Source organism: Portunus trituberculatus, chromosome 11 (assembly GCF_017591435.1).
Source record: "Portunus trituberculatus isolate SZX2019 chromosome 11, ASM1759143v1, whole genome shotgun sequence".
Classification (NCBI taxonomy): domain Eukaryota; kingdom Metazoa; phylum Arthropoda; class Malacostraca; order Decapoda; family Portunidae; genus Portunus; species Portunus trituberculatus.
This window is the reverse complement of record NC_059265.1, coordinates 3,076,864-3,095,853: the sequence shown is the minus strand read 5'-3', so window position 1 is coordinate 3,095,853 and position 18,990 is coordinate 3,076,864.

The window sequence follows — 18,990 nt, the reverse complement described above, 5'->3', positions numbered from 1 at the left end:
TTTCACTATATGGACAAGGAAATGATGAAGAAATTGATAAGTACTAAAATAAGACCTAGATTGGAATATGCAGGAGTTGTGTGGACTCTATAAAAGAAACACATAAGAAAATTAGAGAGACTACAAAAATGGCTACAAGAATGGTTCCAGAATTTAAAGGGATGGCATATGAGGAGAGACTAAAGGCAATGGATCTACCAACCTTGGAGCAGAGAGAGAGAGAGGATCTGATACAAGTTTATAAATTGATTAACGGAATGGATGAAGTGGATAATGAGAAACTGATCCTGAGAGAAGAATATGACTTTAGAAGCACAAGATCGCATAGTAAGAAACTAAGGAAGGGACGATGTCTGAGAGATGTTAAAAAATTTAGTTTCCCGCAAAGATGTGTTGAGACTTGGAACAGTTTGAGTGAGGAAGTGGTATCAGCAAAGAGTGTACATAGTTTTAAAGAAAAATTGGATAAGTGTAGATATGGAGACGGGACCACACGAGCATAAAGCCCAGGCCCTGTAAAACTACAACTAGGTAAATACAACTAGGTAAATACACACACACACACACAAGATAAGAATAGGTTAGGTTAAGATAATTTAATATCCTGACTGACACACACACACACAAAGGATTGGTTTAATGCAACTTGTGTTAAGGCTAAGGAAAAGAGAGATGTGGCTTGGAAAAGATGGAAAAAGAGCAGGAATATACTAAATAAGGAGAATTATAGAGTGGCGAGAAATGAGTATGTGAGGGTAAGGAGGGAGGAAGAAAGAAAATTTGAAAAAGATATTGTAGACAAGAGTAAGGAACATCCAAAATTGTTTTACAGGTTCATAAATGGTAAACTTAAAAAGAGAGAGTCCATTGAAAGATTAAAAGGAGAGCAAGGGATAGTAGATGACCCTAAGAATATAGCGGAATTGCTAAATAATAGGTTTCAGCAAGTATTTACTGAAGAAACAATGTTTGTAAAGCCACAGAATGTACAAGGAAATGTGCACATGGAGGACATTAAGATACCTAAAAGGAGTTATATAAAATGTTGGAGGAACTTAAAGATGATAAAGCGATGGGACCAGATGAAGTTTCAGGAAAATTATTGAAGGAGTGTAGAGAAGAATTGATTGATCCATTATATGATATTATAAGGTGTTCATTAGAAACAGGGAAGTACCAGTAGAGTGGAAGAGAGCTGAAGTGGTGCCCATTTATAAGGGAGGCAGTAAGGAAGAGCCTCTTAACTATAGACCTGTGTCTCTAACAAGTGTGGTTGGTAAGATTTGTGAGAGGGTGATAAAGAAATATTGGATACGGTTCCTGGAGGATCATAAGTTATTATCGGATCATCAATTTGGCTTCAGGAAAGGGAGGTCATGTGTAACAAATCTACTGAGCTTTTATTCAAGAGTGGTTGACAAAATACAAGAGAGAGAGGGATGGATGGACTGTGTATATTTGGATTTAAAGAAAGCTTTTGACAAGGTACCTCACAAGAGACTGTTATGGAAAGTAGAGATTTATGGAGGACTGAAAGGAAAAGTGTTAAAGTGGATGGAAAACTACTTGAGATGGAGGGGAGATGAGAACGGTAATAAGGGATGCAAAGTCGGACTGGTTGGTGGTGGAGAGTGGAGGCCCACAAGGCTCAGTGCTGGCACCAATACTTTTCCTTGTATATATTAATGATATGCCAGAGGGAGTAAACAGTTATATTAATTTGTTTGCGGATGATGCGAAGTTGTGTAGGTGTGTGAAGAGTGAAGAAGATTGTGAAATTTTACAGGCAGACCTGGATAAGATTTGGGAGTGGAGCAAGAGGTGGCAAATGGAATTTAATCTGAGCAAAAGTCATGTGATGGAGATGGGGAAGAGTGGAAGACAGCCAAGAGGGTCATATAAGATGGGTGAAGAAGTAGTGTTGAAAAAGGTGGAAAAGGAAAAGGATTTGGGAGTGATAATACAAGACCATGGACAGTTTGAGGCTCATATTGATAAGATGTTTGGAGAAACGTATAATTTGATAAAAAATATTGGATTAGCCTTCCATTATATGGATAAAGATATGATGAAGAAATTAATTAGTACGGTAATTAGACCAAGATTGGAATATGCTGGAGTGGTTTGGTCCCCTTATAAAAAGAAGCATATAAAGAAGTTGGAGAGATTGCAGAGAATGGCAACAAAAATGGTTCCGGAATTGGCAGAAATGACCTATGAGGAGAGATTAAAAGAAATGAATTTGCTTACCTTGGAACAAAGAAGAGAAAGAGGAGATTTAATACAGGTTTATAAACTGTTGAACGGACTGGATGAAGTGGATAATGAGCAAATGATGTTGAGAGAGGAAAACTTAAGTACTCGTAGAACTACAAGATCGCATAGTAAAAAGATAGCCAAAGGAATATGCTTGAAGGATGTGAAGAAATATAGTTTCCCACAAAGATGTGTGGAGGTGTGGAATGGTTTGAGTGAGGAGGTGGTGTCAGCGAGGAGTGTGCATAGTTTTAAAGGAAAGTTGGATGTGTGTAGATATGGAGACGGGGCCACACGAGTATGATACCCAGGCCCTGTAAAATTACAACTAGGTGAATACAATTAGGTAAATACAAGAGAAGAGAGAGAGAGAGAGAGAGAGAGAGAGAGAGAGAGAGAGAGAGAGAGAGAGAGAGAGAGAGAGAGAGAGAGAGAGAGAGAGAGAGAGAGATAGAGAGAGATAGAAAAGACACAAACACACACACACACAATGACAAGCGGGTGGTGGAGTACAGAGGTGGTGTGGGTGCTGTGGGCCGCTCGGACCACCTGCTACTCAAATTCCTTCTTCTCCCCGCTGTCCTCCATCTCCTGCAGTTTTGAGGGCATGTACGCCGGGGGGTATTGGCTGTACCTCGTGCCACCCTTGCCAAGCCCCAGTCACCCTGCCAAGCCCCCGGTCACATTCACACCGGCCACACAAGCAACATGACCCCTGGGGATAAAAAATTTGGTTAAGGTCTTTTTAGCATAAGAGAGGACTGGAAAAGGACAACTGAGAGGTAAAGGGGAGAATAGCCCCCCTCCTGTCATCCACAGTGTCGTCAAAGGCCAGCCACGCAACCCCAGGGGATTAAAAAGTAGATTAGGGTCATTTTAGCATATGAGAAGACTGCATAAGGAGAAAAGTCTTGTGACCCACGCCAGATCAAGGCCACCCATACAACCCCCGGGGAAAAAGTAGATTAGGGACATTTTAGCATATGAGAAGACTGCATAAGGGAGAAAAGCCCCTCTTGTGAGCCCCCATCAAGGACCACACAACCCCAGGGATTAAAAATTAGATTAGGGTCATTTTAGCATGAGAGGACTGGAGAAACCGTTTTTATTGATTTATTTTTTGTATCTTTAAGATTCTTGGCTTAGGAGGAACATAAAAATTACAAAAATAATAAAAACTAGCCCTACTCCGGTGCCAGTCCCCTTACAGAGCCGAGAGAATGAGTCAAATAGTTTAAATAAATATTAGACATTCTCTCTCTCTCTCTCTTACACACACACACACACACACAAGTTTACCTCTTGAACATAACAAAAATAATAAAACCTAGCCTTACTCTGGTGCCAGTCCCCTTACACAGCCGATAGAATGAATTAAATATTAAAATAAATACCACACACACACACACACACACACACAAAGGAGACCGATTAAATTACAGAAAGGCTGATATTGAGAATCTCAAGAACTATTTTAAAAACGTAAACTGGGAGGAGATGGAAAACTCATTAACGGTTCAAGAGAAATATAACTTATTTTTGGAAATATACAAAACTGGGGTCAGGGAATATGTTCCGAAATATAGACCTAAAGAAGAAGGAAAGAAAGATTGGTTTAATGCAAGATGTGCTAGGGCAAAGGAGAAACGAGATGGAGCATGGAAAAGGTGGAGAAGAAACAGAAATCCAGAAAATAAGGAAAACTTCAAAACAGCAAGAAATGAATATGCTAAGGTGAGAAAGGAAGAAGAAAAGAACTATGAAAAGGACATTGTCGAAAAATGTAAGGAACAACCAAAATTGTTCTACAGATTCATAAATGGAAAAATAAGACAAAAAGAAACAATAGAAAGGTTAAAAGGAGAAAACGGAATGGTGGAAGACCCAAAAGTATGGCAGAACTGTTAAATAGTAAATTTCATGAGGTCTTTACTAAGGAATCCAAATTTGAAAGACCACAGGGTAATAGAGACTGTCTATATGAAAGAGATTAAAGTAACCAAGCTTGAAATAAAAAGTTGATGACGGAATTGGATGAGGAAAAGGCAATGGGACCAGATGAAGTCTCAGGCAGAATACTGAAAGAATGTAGGGAAGAACTAGCAAGTCCAATATACAACATCATAAAATGCTCAATAGAAAATGGAACAGTGCCAGTGGAGTGGAAAAGAGCTGAGGTGGTTCCCATATATAAGAGCGGAAGGAAGGAAGAACCTTTAAATTACAGGCCGGTATCACTAACTAGTGTAATATGCAAGATGTGTGAAAAAGTAATAAAGAAGCAATGGATCGAGTTTCTTGAAGACAACAAAATATTATCAAATAGCCAATTTGGTTTTAGAAAAGGTCGGTCATGTGTGACAAATTTATTGAGTTTCTACTCTAGAATAGTTGATAAAGTACAGAGAGAGAGGATGGATTGACTGTATTTATTTAGATCTAAAAAAGGCTTTTGATAAAGTGCCACATGAAAGATTACTATGGAAGTTAGAGGAGAAGGGTGGCTTAAAAGGAAGCACATTGAGATGGATGAAGAATTACTTAAGGGGAGAGAAATAAGGACGATAGTTAAAGATATGAAGTCCAAGTGGAGAACAGTAGACAGCGGAGTGCCACAGGGGTCAGTATTGGCACCAATACTTTTCTCGTATATATAAATGACATGCCAGAGGAGTGAACAGCTACATAAATCTGTTTGCGGACGATGCGAAACTGTGCAGAGTCATTAAACAAAAGAGGATTGTGAAATACTACAGGAAGACTTAAACAAGATCTGGAAATGGAGCAAAAAATGGGAGATGGAATTCAATGTGGACAAAAGCCATGTCATGGAAATGGGAAAAAGTGAAAGACGACCAGTGGGAATCTATAAGATGGGAGATGGAGTAGAACTAGAAAAAGTAAAAATCGAAAAGGACTTGGGAGTGACAATGGAAGAAAATAATCAACCGGTTAGCCATATTGATAGAATTTTCAGAGACGTATAATTTGCTAAGGAATATTGGAGTAGCATTTCACTATATGGACAAGGAAATGATGAAGAAATTGATAAGTACTAAAATAAGACCTAGATTGGAATATGCAGGAGTTGTGTGGACTCCCATAAAAAGAAACACATAAGAAAATTAGAGACTACAAAAATGGCTACAAGAATGGTTCCAGAATTTAAAGGGATGGCATATGAGGAGAGACTAAAGGCAATGGATCTACCAACCTTGGAGCAGAGAAGAGAGAGGGATCTGATACAAGTTTATAAATTGATTAACGGAATGGATGAAGTGGATAATGAGAAACTGATCCTGAGAGAAGAATATGACTTTAGAAGCACAAGATCGCATAGTAAGAAACTAAGGAAGGGACGATGTCTGAGAGATGTTAAAAAATTTAGTTTCCCGCAAAGATGTGTTGAGACTTGGAACAGTTTGAGTGAGGAAGTGGTATCAGCAAAGAGTGTACATAGTTTTAAAGAAAAATTGGATAAGTGTAGATATGGAGACGGGACCACACGAGCATAAAGCCCAGGCCCTGTAAAACTACAACTAGGTAAATGCAACTAGGTAAATACACACAGAGAGAAATCTAGAAGAAATGAAGAATATAAAGTGGGAAGATGGAATTATGCCAAGACAGATTTTGGAAACCTAAGGAAATTTTTTCAAGAGACAAATTGGATGAAATTCAAGAGTGCTAAGGGAGCAAATGAAAAGTGGAAGGAATTTATAAAAATATACAAAGAAGGTGAGAAAAAATTTGTACCAATAAGACAACATAGAGAAGTTGGAAAGCAGGACTGGTTTAACGATAGATGTGAAAAGGCTAGAACAAGAAAAGAGGATGCATGGAAGAGGTGGAGAAGGAAAAGACGGATTAAGCAGTGGGAAAGTTACAAAGAGCAAGAAATGAATATGTGTTGATTAGAAGAGAAGAGAAGAAAGAAACAAGAAAAGGATATAATTGATAAATGTAAAGACCAACCAAGGCTTTTTTACAGACATGTGAACAACATCAAAAATAGAGAAAGTATTGAAAGTTTAGAAGTAAATGGAGTTTGCAGTGAGGATCCCAGGGAAATGGCAGAGGCTATGAATGGATGCTTTCGGAAGGTATTCACAAAGGAGACTGCTTTTGACAAGCCACTGGTAATGGAACAGAAAGGGATTATGAAGGAGTTTCAAGTAACTGTGGAGGAGATCAAGAATATGATGGGGAGTTTAGAAGTGAGAAAAGCTGTGGGACCTGATGGGGTATCAGGATGGATTTTAAGAGAATGCAGGGAGCAACTGCCAGAAAAATTTTGTGAAGTAATTGATGCCTCATTAAGGGAAGGTGTAGTGCCCCAAGACTGGAAAAGAGCTAACATTGTCCCAATTTATAAATCAGATAAAAGAGAGACCCATTGAACTATAGACCAGTGTCACTTACAAGTGTGGTAGCTAAGATGTGTGAGAGGGTGGTGAAGAATAGATGGACAGACTTCTTGGAGAAAATGACATACTTTGTGAGTGTCAATTTGGTTTTAGAAAAGGGCGTTCATGCACGACAAACCTGATGTTACTATTCGAGGGTGATAGATGTAATACAGGAAAGAGATGGTTGGGCTGATGGAATATATCTGGATTTAAAAAAGGCCTTTGATAAGGTACCACACCGGAGACTGATCTGGAAACTTGAAATGGTAGGAGGAGTGCATGGCAGTTTACTAAAATGGATGGAAGACTTTTGGTAGGAGAGAAATGAGAACAATAATTAAGGACAGACCATCAGAATGGGGCTTGGTGGAGAGTGGAGTCCCACAGGGATCAGTGTTGGCACCAGTAATGTTCGCGGTCTACATAAATGACATGATGGATGGGGTGTCCAGTTATGTGAGCCAATTTGCAGACGATGCAAAATTGTAAGAAAAGTGAGATGTGACAAAGATTGCGAACTACTCCAGGAAGACTTAGACAGAATATGGAAATAGAGCTGTACATGGCAAATGGAGTTCAACACGACAAAATGCAAGAAATTAGAGTTTGGCAAGAGTGAAAGAAGAATCAGGAGTATGTACAAGATAGGAAATGAAGACATAAAAACCAGTCATGAAGAAAAAGACCTTGGGGTGACAATTACCAATGACCTATCGCCAGAGAGACAAATAAACAAAATAATTGGAGAAGTATTGAACTTATTGTGGAACATAAGAGTGGCGTTCGTATATTTAGATGAAGAAATGATGAAGAAAATAATTACTGCAATGATAAGACCAAGGCTTGAATATGCAACAATACAGTGGGCTCCGAACTTAAAGAAACACATAAGGAAACTAGAGAAAGTACAGAGGGCTGCAACAAAAATGGTGCCTGACTTAAGAGATTTGACTTATGAAGACAGACTGAACAGAATGCAACTTCCGACCTTGGAAAACAGAAGAGAAAGGGGAGACCTGATAGCAATATACAGAGTGATGATTGGCATGGAAAAATGGATAGGGAAGATCTGTGTATGTGGAATGAAAGAATGTTGAGAGGGCATGGGAAAAACTAAAATGGCCACTTATAGGAGAGATGTGAAAAAATATAGTTTCCTCATAGAAGGGTGGAAGCATGGAATAGTTTAGACGTGGAAGTGGTCAACGCAAGGAATATTCATGATTTTAAGAAAAAGCTGGACATTAGTAGATATGGAGACGGGACAGTACGAGCATAGCTCCTTTCCCGTATGTTACAATTAGGTAAATTAGGTAACACACACACACACACACACACACACACACACACACACACACACACACACACAAGGCTCAGTGCTGGCACCAATACTTTTCCTTGTATATATTAATGATATGCCAGAGGGAGTAAACAGTTATATTAATTTGTTTGCGGATGATGCGAAGTTGTGTAGGTGTGTGAAGAGTGAAGAAGATTGTGAAATTTTACAGGCAGACCTGGATAAGATTTGGGAGTGGAGCAAGAGGTGGCAAATGGAATTTAATCTGAGCAAAAGTCATGTGATGGAGATGGGGAAGAGTGGAAGACGTCCAAGAGGGTCATATAAGATGGGTGAAGAAGTAGTGTTGAAAAAGGTGGAAAAGGAAAAGGATTTGGGAGTGATAATACAAGACCATGGGCAGTTTAAGGCTCATATTGATAAGATGTTTGGAGAAACGTATAATTTGATAAAAATATTGGATTAGCCTTCCATTATATGGATAAAGATATGATGAAGAAATTAATTAGTACGGTAATTAGACCAAGATTGGAATATGCTGGAGTGGTTTGGTCCCCTTATAAAAGAAGCATATAAGGAAGTTGGAGAGATTGCAGAGAATGGCAACAAAAATGGTTCCGGAATTGGCAGAAATGACCTATGAGGAGAGATTAAAAGAAATGAATTTGCTTACCTTGGAACAAAGAAGAGAAAGAGGAGATTTAATACAGGTTTATAAACTGTTGAATGGACTGGATGAAGTGGATAATGAGCAAATGATGTTGAGAGAGGAAAACTTAAGTAGAACTACAAGATCGCATAGTAAAAAGATAGCCAAGGGAATATGCTTGAAGGATGTGAAGAAATATAGTTTCCCACAAAGATGTGTGGAGGTGTGGAATGGTTTGAGTGAGGAGGTGGTGTCAGCGAGGAGTGTGCATAGTTTTAAAGGAAAGTTGGATGTGTGTAGATATGGAGACGGGGCCGCACGAGTATGATACCCAGGCCCTGTAAAATTACAACTAGGTGAATATACACACTTATCCTCTCAAAAATCATATGAATACTAATAACTACACAATGGCACTCCACACACACATGCACCAATGCCACAGGGCTCACCAGGCACTGCTCACCGTCCCCCATGACCGCCAGGGGCCTCGGAAATCATTAAATAAGACACGTATCCCGGTGGCCATTAGTGGTTGTAGATGTAGCATCAACAACGGAAGCTTTTCAACTTATTCGTTTTTGTTCCGCTAATTTTTACCTTATTTTCTTTCTTTTTTCGTGTTTCTTTTATTTTTCTATGAATTTTAAGCTATTTATATTTTCCCGTTGTTGCGTCCCAGCGCGTTTTGTCTTTTCTTATTTTGAATGGTTTTGACATCCTCTGACACTCAAACCACATAAAACACTCAAAACATGAACAAACACACTCAAAACATCATGTAACATTTGAACATTATTACTTTTACCTTAAAATCTTTAAAACACTATTACACATTTTTCTATAAACAGCCAAAACACACTAGAAACACCCAATGCAAACAAAAAAGCCTCTACACACCACCCAACACACGCGCCACACACCAAAACAACTTCAAATCGTCCTAAAACACACTTGAGACACCATACACCACCTTAAAAGGCTGCCAAACACGCACACAACTCACTACAAAACCCAATATACACCCAAATCACTCCCACACACACCCAAAGCTCTTCAAACACTCAAAACTGTCGCAAAATACATGATAACCCCTCAAAATGCCCCCAAACACACTCAAAACACACGCCAATACTCAAACACTTCCACAACACACTCAAGATACGTCAAATATGCCTCAATACATCCAACGCACACTGAAAACATACTTATAACACCTAAAACACTCTGCAATACTGCCAAACACACTTAAAATACCCCAAATATACCCACCACTACACCAAAAGCATTGTAAAGAACGGCAACATTACAAGGGTGACTTACCTAAATGTTGTGGCTTGACTCCTCCTCTTCTTCCGCTTCCTTTCTCATTCCTCCTCCTCTGTTTCCCTTTTTTAGTCTTTCTGTTGCTTCCATCTACACGCCTGAGCCTAGAAACACACCACAACACTCAGAAAACACTAGATATTAGGCAAAATATTGAGGAAGTGGCTTGGCAGCCTTGGCTGGTCCTCCTCTTCCTCCTACTTTTCTCCTTCCTTCCTCCTCCTCCTCCTTTATTTCTCCTTTCTTCTTCCTTCTACCATTATTATCTACACACCAGAGCCCTGAAACACACGCAAACACGTAGAAATCACTAGATATTAGGCAAAATACTGACGAACTGGGCGGCTGGGAGGGAGGGACGCCAGCCCAAGGCCTGTGACGTCACAGAATGCGCGGGACCAGCGGAGACTCGTCTAAATTACGTAAATAATTTGAAAATTGACCCATAGAAAAAACGAAGCCACGGCCGAATGCTTGACATTTTACGACTGTGAACAAACTTTAACTAACATCCACAACATAAAAACATCTCCTGCCTAACTAGTTTCAAAGAATTGTGTAAATTAACTATATTATAAATTATAAAATCATTTGCACTCATGAAACTCAAAAACGTCCACCCATTTCCACTTTATATTTATTTTGAAAAATATTAGACAATATAAACTCTCTTCTCAGGCGTCCAACAGTTAGCTAGAACCAGAAGTGAACCAATGAAACTTATTTATGGCAAACAAAACCATTCAAATCCAAACTCATCAAAAACTCTTGTCAAGTCCAGCCATTTTCACTTGGCGAGTATTTTAACACACTTGACACAGTCTGAGCTTTCTTTTAAGGCATTGGACACCGAGTTAGACCGTCAACCAAAAACGTAATTAAATCAAATACAAAATATAAAACTTACGTTTAACGGGACCAAACACCATTTCAAAGTCCACATATTTGACTCAATGGGTTGATTTCACGCCTAAATCAGCACAGACGACTCTTTGCCACCATAAAGGCCCACTTACACCTTCAAATAAAAAAACTCAAAAAAGCAGATGGAAAATTTGGCCGTTGAAAAGACATTTATACACGCCATAAAACACCACTAAACGCCACATATTTACCAAACTCTGGCGCGGAACACTCTTCAAACACAACGCAGTATTTATAGGAACCATAAAAACACACCATGGAAGCGTAATATTATCATTAGCAAATATGTGAAAAAAGTATAGAAACCTGCTGGTGGCCCAGGAGGCGGGGGCTCGGGAGGAGAGCGGAGGGGGACCGGGGGTGGGCTACATCCGGGGAGAGGGAGGCAGGAACAGCTGGGGCAGGGGCTCTGAGTCCATGTGTTGCCTTTATCAGCTCACCACAACAAAATGAAGGTATATCGGGAAGAAGTGACCACGGCTATGAAATGTCAGACTGATGACTGCATTGTGACACATGTTTGGCTGAAGGAAGCAAGTCACATCTCCTAAAACTTGCTTCTTTACTGCAAAACACACTCAGAACACCTTGCAACACCTCAAAATGCCTCAAAACGCACTAGAAACACACAAAAAATGACGCAAAACACACTCAAAACTCTTACCAATCGCCTTCCTCAACACCTGGGCACAAGTCACACTGTTTTCACTCTCACTTGTAAACCTAACCCAAGAAATAAGTGAACGGCCTCAAACGTACCTCACACATGAACGCTGTGGAGGATTGTGGTGTACGCTGACACCGTGTACTGCTGTCTCACTCACTGCTTGGTGCTCCTAAACACTGCACACTTATGTCTGTGTGTGTTATTTGGTGTTTAAGAGTGTTTGGGGGCATGTTTCTGTGTGTGTGTGTGTGGCAAGACTGAGGACTAACACTAAACACCACCACGGGTATGAGTGTGTTTGTGGGTGTGTTTGGCTGTGTTTACGAGTGTTTGAGGTATATAAGTGTATGTATGGCTGTGTTTGAGGTATATGAGTGTATGTATGGCTGTGTTTACGAGTGTTTGAGGTATATAAGTGTGTTTTTAAATATGTATGGCTGTGTATGGGTGTGTGTGTATGGGTGTATGGCAAGATAAGACACACCACCACCAACAACAACAACACAACTGGTCCTCCCGGTTGACGTGTAGGGGCGGGTGTGTTTGTGATGATCCTTAGTATAAATGTGTATAATAACTTACTAAATCTATTATTAATGAGACACTACTTCTATAAATTGCACATATTGATTTATTCTTTATTTTTCATCCTTTCTTTTCGTTGTATTGCCCTGCTGTGGTTATAGAAAGGCAGTATACATGAAACAGCTTCTACGTTTACAGGAGTGTTTTGATATAGCGCGGGAAAAGGAAAGAGAAATCGAGATATTTGAAAGGTATATCGGGAAGAAGTGACCACGGCTATGAAATGTCAGACTGGTGACTGCATTGTGACACATGTTTGGCTGAAGGAAGCAAGTCACATCTCCTAAAACTTGCCTCTTTACTGCAAAACACACTCAGATATTTCCCTCGTTCTCTATTTCTATCGCCTCTTTTCTTGATCTATGAGTATTTCTGGCAATATACCACAGTGAAGTGATCATAAGTAAAGGAATATACACATCTTATCGATCTACGAGTTGATTTATTTATCTATCTATCTATTTATCTTTCTATCTGTCCATTTATCTATTCATTCTGGTGACTATTTGGTGATTTTCTACAGCTTCACAAACTCATGTGGGGTTTAAATAGTGAAGACTGTGGCCATTAATCTTCTGCCCTCCATACACCCTTCCTGATGTCAATAAAATGGTCTTATCTCTCTCTCTTAGCCCACCTCTCTCTCTCTTTCAGCCCACCACGGACACTCCTCTCTCTCTCTCTCTCTTAGCCCACCACCACCTCTCTTTCAGCCCACCACAGACACCCCTCAGCCCTCTCTCTCTCTCTCTCTCTCTCTCTCTCTCTCTCTCTCTCTCTCTCTCTCTCTCTCAAAACCTCAATTTTTTCTCACATTTCCTTTCTTTAAACCACTAAATAAACTCCACTCTCACTCTTTCTCTTAGCCTACCACCACAGACACCCCCTCTCTCTCTCTCTCTCTCTCTCTCTCTCTCACACACACACACACACACACACACAGAGAAAAGATAGAGTGACTAAAATTGGAGGTGGAATAATTGTGTTAAGAGGAAAAGAGTTAGTAGTGTAAAAGTAGTGTAAAATGAAGTGGTGGGTGTGGTGGTGAGTGATGGAAGGCAAGATATCAATATTGTAAGTGTGTATGTACCACCCAAAACAACAAGTGGATGGTCAAATGATCAGTCTAACAGTATGGTGGAAAGCACATTGGAAACAATGACAAATGAAGCTGCAAAGAAAGCAAAAATGGTTCTACTTGGAGATTTCAACTGTAAAGACGTCAATTGGGAAGAATTTGAAGTGGGGAATGGTGGAGAATGGGGTGAGCAGAGCAGCTATTAAATTATGCGGTGGGAAATTTGATGACACAGTGGGTGAGGCATCCAACAAGGGGAAGGAGGGTGATGCCCGTCGAGACTGGACTTGATACTCACAAAGGGAGTCCATCTACAAAATGAGATTGAGCATGAGTGTCCTTTGGGGAAGAGTGATCATGAAGGATTGAAATTTGAGGTCAAGGTGGGATTCACCAAAGATAATGAAGTTGGATACAAGGAGGAATGCCTAAATTATTATGCTAAGGGAAGATACAAGGAGTTGAGAAATGACTTTGGAAATGTGGATTGGTCCCAAATGTACCAGGAAACAAACATGCACTTCAAATATGAAAAATTGATGGAGGCCGCAGAGAAGTTTGTGCCAAAATATATATACTAAGAAAATCTTAAAGGGAGATCAATGGTTTAACAAAACCTGTGACAAGGCAAAAAGGGAGAAGGAAAAGGCATGGGAAAAATACAAACAAGAGGAAGTGGAGAGAGAAGCATATAGGAATGCAAGAAAGAAATATGTTCAAGTGAACAACAACAACAACAACAACAACAACAACAACAACAATTTCAACAGAGAATTGTGAAAGTGATCCCAAAATGTTTGATAAATTCATTAATGGTAAGTTAGAGAAAAAAGAAAGAGTTGATAAATGAAAGGTTGGAGATTATATATATGAAGATACAAGTGTCATTGTTGAAAAATTGAATGAGGATTTGTGCCAAGTATTCACACAAGAAACACAATTCAATCGACGGTGTTACCTGTGTGTGACAAGATGGATGCAACAAAGAGTCACACTGCAAAAGTTTTGTTGAGTCAATTAGATGTTAACAAGGCAATGGGACCAGAAGAATGTTAAAAGAATGAATGTCAAGAGCAGTTGCTAGATCCAATTTTAGATTTAACAAGAACATTTATCAACACGGGACAGGTGCACCCACCAGTACAATCAATGGAAAAGGGCAAATGTATGTAGTACCAATTTACAAAAGTGGATGTCGCATGGAACCATTGAATTATAGAGCTGTTTCTTTGACCACCATTATGTGTAACATATGTGAACAAGTGATCAAAAGCAAGTGGTGTGACTTCCTGGAAAACAAACAAATACTAAGTGAGAAACAGTTTGCCTTTACAAAAGGGAAATGGTGTGTATCAAATTTGCTATGTTTCTACTCAAGAGTGGTGGATATTTGACAAGAGAGGGATGGATGGGTTGATTGTGTAGACCTACACTTCAAAAAAAGCATTTGATAAAGTACCACATAACAGATTGATGTGGAAGTGAAGTAGTATCGGAGGAATGAGGGCAAATCTGACGGAGTGGATGAGAAATGATTTGACAGGTAGAGAAATGAGGATGGTGGGAGTGAAGGGAGTGAAGTCAGAGTGGAGGAAGGTAACCAGTGGAGTTCCCCAAGGTTCGGTGCTTGGTCCTGATCAATTATTATATAAATGACATGCCAGAGGGAGTGAGAAGTTACTGTAGTATAGGAATATGTTTGCTAACCATAGCCGCAGAGGAGAGTATTGGTAGGATAGAACCAAGAGGTAAAGGGAGGGAAAGGAAAGGGAAGAGGTGGTGGAACAAAGAGAAAGACAAGGCGAGGAAGGAAAGAAGGCAACTGAATAGGAGATGTAGGAGCCTTAGAAGGTACAGACAGAACAGTGAGGTAGAGAGAATAGAGTATGATAGAATGTGGGAAGAGTATAGGAGTAAGCAGCAAGAGGTGAAAGCATTAATCAGGAGGGCCAGAGGGAATGAGGAGAGGAAAATTATTGAGGAACTTAGGAGAAAGGGTGAAGGAGGTAGGGAATGGTATAAATTTTTAAGAGGAGAGGAAGGTAATAAAGTAGACCATGTAGAAGAGTTAGTAGTGAATGGAAGGAGAATTAAGGAAAGGGAGGAAATGATTAGAGAGATAGAAGAGTACTGGAAAGCTATCGGAGGAGTGAATGAGCCAGCTAGGAACTTAGGAAACATCACCCTAGGTAGGAAAATAGAGGAAGGAATGAATGAAGAGATCAGTATGGATGAGATTGAAAGGTATGTAAAGAAATTAAAGAGAGGTAAGGCTCCGGGTATCGATGGGATTCTGAATGAATTTTACAGAGAGGGTGGTCGAGGAGTGATTGAGGGGCTGCATGAGTTGTTTGGAAGGATTTGGAGGGATGAAAGAGTGCCTGCAACCTGGAATGAAAGTAGAGTGACACTTGTACATAAAGGAGGTAGTAAAAGTAGGAAGGAAATTAGGAACTATAGACCAATAGCAGTGTGTGATTCAGTGTGTAAGATATTCTGTGGTGTGTTGAATGAAAGACTGAGTGAAGTGATAGAAAGAAATAGGGTAATGGGTGAGGAACAGAATGGGTTTAGGAAGGATAGAACAGGTGAGGATAACATGTATGTAGTAAATGAAGTGATAGGGAGAGCGAGAAAGGACGGTAGGAAGAAGTATTTAGCTTTTCTAGACATAGAGAAGGCCTATGATAGAGTAGATAGGAGAATGCTGTGCAAGGTATTAGAAAAGTTGGGGTGAGTGAGAAGATAGTGAGAATCATTAGGAGTATGTATGAGAATACAAGAGCGGTGTTTAGTATGGGGGATCTGGTGACTGGATGGGTAAGTAATGAGAGAGGAGTGAGACAAGGCTGTGTTCTTTCCCCTTTACTATTTGGCCTACATGTGGAGGAGATGGCAGCGAGAGTGAGGCGAACAGGACAGTATGGAAGGATTTTGACGTTAGATTCAGCAGGGAGAAGAGTAAAGTATTAGTAGTAAATGGGGATGCGTTAGACAGGGACAGGACATGGATGGTGGGTGGGGAGGAAATAGGAAGAACAAAGCAGTACAAGTATCTGGCTGGATGAAAGAGGGTGTCAAAGGACCAAGCAGGAAAGAATAGCACGGACTAACCAATGGGTGGGGAGGCTAGGTAGTGTAGCACGGTGCAGGGCAAATAAGTATGAGGTAGTTAGAGGACTATGGAAGGGAGTAGCTATCCCCAGCATCATGTATGGTTTAGAAACAACAGTGTGGACTAGGAAAGACCTGAATAGGCTAGAGGTGCTGCAGAACATGACAGGCAGGATAGCGTTAGGTGCCAACAGGTATGTGGCAGTGGAGGCGATCAGAGGAGATATGGGGTGGAGTACATTTAGGGGAAAGGTTAGCTAAGGCAGTGTTGAGGTATTGGGTTACACTGCAGAGGATGGATGGGAGTAAATGGGCAAAAAAAGGTGTCCGAATGGAACGTGTATGGACAGTGGGCACAGGAGTCGTTTAATATAGAAATTTGGGTGGGTGAAATGGAATGGTTGTTAAGAGGAGCCATAGGACATGGAAGTGTAGACGCAAATAAGAGAGAAATCAATAGGCGTGTGGAAGAGAAAGGAAAAGCAGAGTGGAGGAGGGGGATGAGTGAGAAGACAACGCTAGAATGGTATCGGAGAAAGGACCGGCCTACGTGTGAAAGTTTTTATGATGGGAGCCGCGGTGGGGGAACTGCTGTTCAAAGCCAGGACCAAGTCCCTGGAGGTGAACAGCAGGGTGTATAGGTGGAAGAATGGAGGAAGCAAGGTGTGTGAGGTATGCGAGAGGGGTGTGGATGAGACAGTAGAATACTTGATACTGGAGTGTGCAAGAGACAGGATGTTAGGTGTAGTGACAGAAGAGATAGGAGTAGAAGCATGTAGTGAGATGAGAGAGAGGAATGCTAGGGAATGGATGGAGTACCTGGTGGGGCTGTGTGTTGAGAAACAGGTAAGTGGTCGGGTGATTGAGGGTGTGAAAGATTTCTTAGAGAGTGCCTGGAGGGAACGTATGAGAATGATTGAAAGGCAGGGACAGTGTTGCCATGTACTCAATGTTATCTTTGTGGTTAACATGGAAACCTTACCTAGCCTAACCTAATTTGATCCTAACATTAATCTAACCTAACCTAATTCAGCCTGACCTCACCTAACCCAACCCAACCCAACCCCAATGACTGGAAGGGGGGGATGCGTAACACTACCTGACACTGCCCACAGCCAGACTGGTAGCCTGGCGGGGGTGGGGCAGGGCGGGGCGCCTCACCCTTCCTTTAGGTTTCACAATACATATATGAAAACAAATGAAGCGACCTGTGCAAAACAAACAACAAGGGAACAAGGGTAACATGACAAATGAAGGCCGCTGAAAAGAAATGGTTACATATTTCAACAAGTAACGCTATCCTTGCAAAACAAGTCACTTAATCATTGTACAGTACACTATGTTGGAACACTCTCCGCTGTTTTCTTCAAAGCTTGACAACAAAACTAATTTCAAAATTATATTCATTATTAATTATTAATTTTGGTTAAAATACACGTTTACAACACTACAGTGTATTGATGGAGTGATGTCATCATTGTAATAAATGTTATAATGCAGCAAATCTTAATTACATTATATAATTAGGTGAACATTGAAACATTGAAACATTTTATTATCCCTTGAAGAAATACAATTCTATATAGTGAGAATACAGTATAGGTATTATATAGGTACCTATACTGTATTAGATCACTCATTTTGATTTGATTTATTTTGACATTTTCAATGAATTTACAGATAAAATAAAGTCCTTCAATATTTCCTGGAGTGTTAGGAATCTTCCTTTACAGCTTTACAAGCCAAGACACGCCCATCACGCCCACACCCTGCCACGCCCATCACAGCCTGGCCACCCACTGGCCCACTCACTCACAGACGCCCTCCAACACCCACTAACACAGGCTTCACTCTGATACAAGTATTGAAGTGGTATAAGGGTTTGAACAAAGGGGACATAATGTAGTTCTTAGGATCAGTAGTGGGGACACAACCAGAAATAATGGGTTTAAACTTGAAAAATTCAGGTTGAGGAAAGAAATGGGAAGAAACTGGTTTTTCAAGCAGAGTGGTTGATGAGTGGAGCGGTCTCAGTGGTCATGTAGTGAGGGGATTAGGTGCAGTGAGGTGAGGAGAGGTTAGGTGAGGAAGGGAGGGTGATTTGTGGTGCCATTTGATTCATTTTACATTATTATTATTGTTTTATTTTCTATGTATGTGATAATAATCCTGTTTCATTATTTCAGATTGTGTTAAGATATGGAAAAACACAAACCAAGGCAACAAGAGGAGGAGGAGGAGGAGGAGGAGGAGGAAGAGGAAGAGAAGAGGAAAAGAAGAAAGAAGGAATGAAGACAAAAAATAAAAGGTCAAATAAGGTGTTGATAATGCAGAAAACTTGTTAACATGTCACTAGAATCACAGAAACACACTTCAAAACCCATGTCACTTACACTACACCCCTTGGAAAATAGTGAAGGAAGGTTAGGTTAGGTTAAGGTGTGGTGCAAAAAAGTTAGGTTAGGTTTGGTTAGATTAGGTAAGGTTAGGTTAGGTTAGATTAGGTAAGGTTAGGTAAGGTTAGATTAAATAAGGTTAGGTTAGTTAAGGTGTGGTGCGGCTAGGTTAGGTTAGGTTAGGTAAGGTTAGGTTAGTTAAAGTAAGGTTAGGTTAGGTTAGTTAAGGTGTGGTGCGGCAGTCTTTCAGCATGTGGGCCTAACATTCAACAGCCGTCCTGCGCCC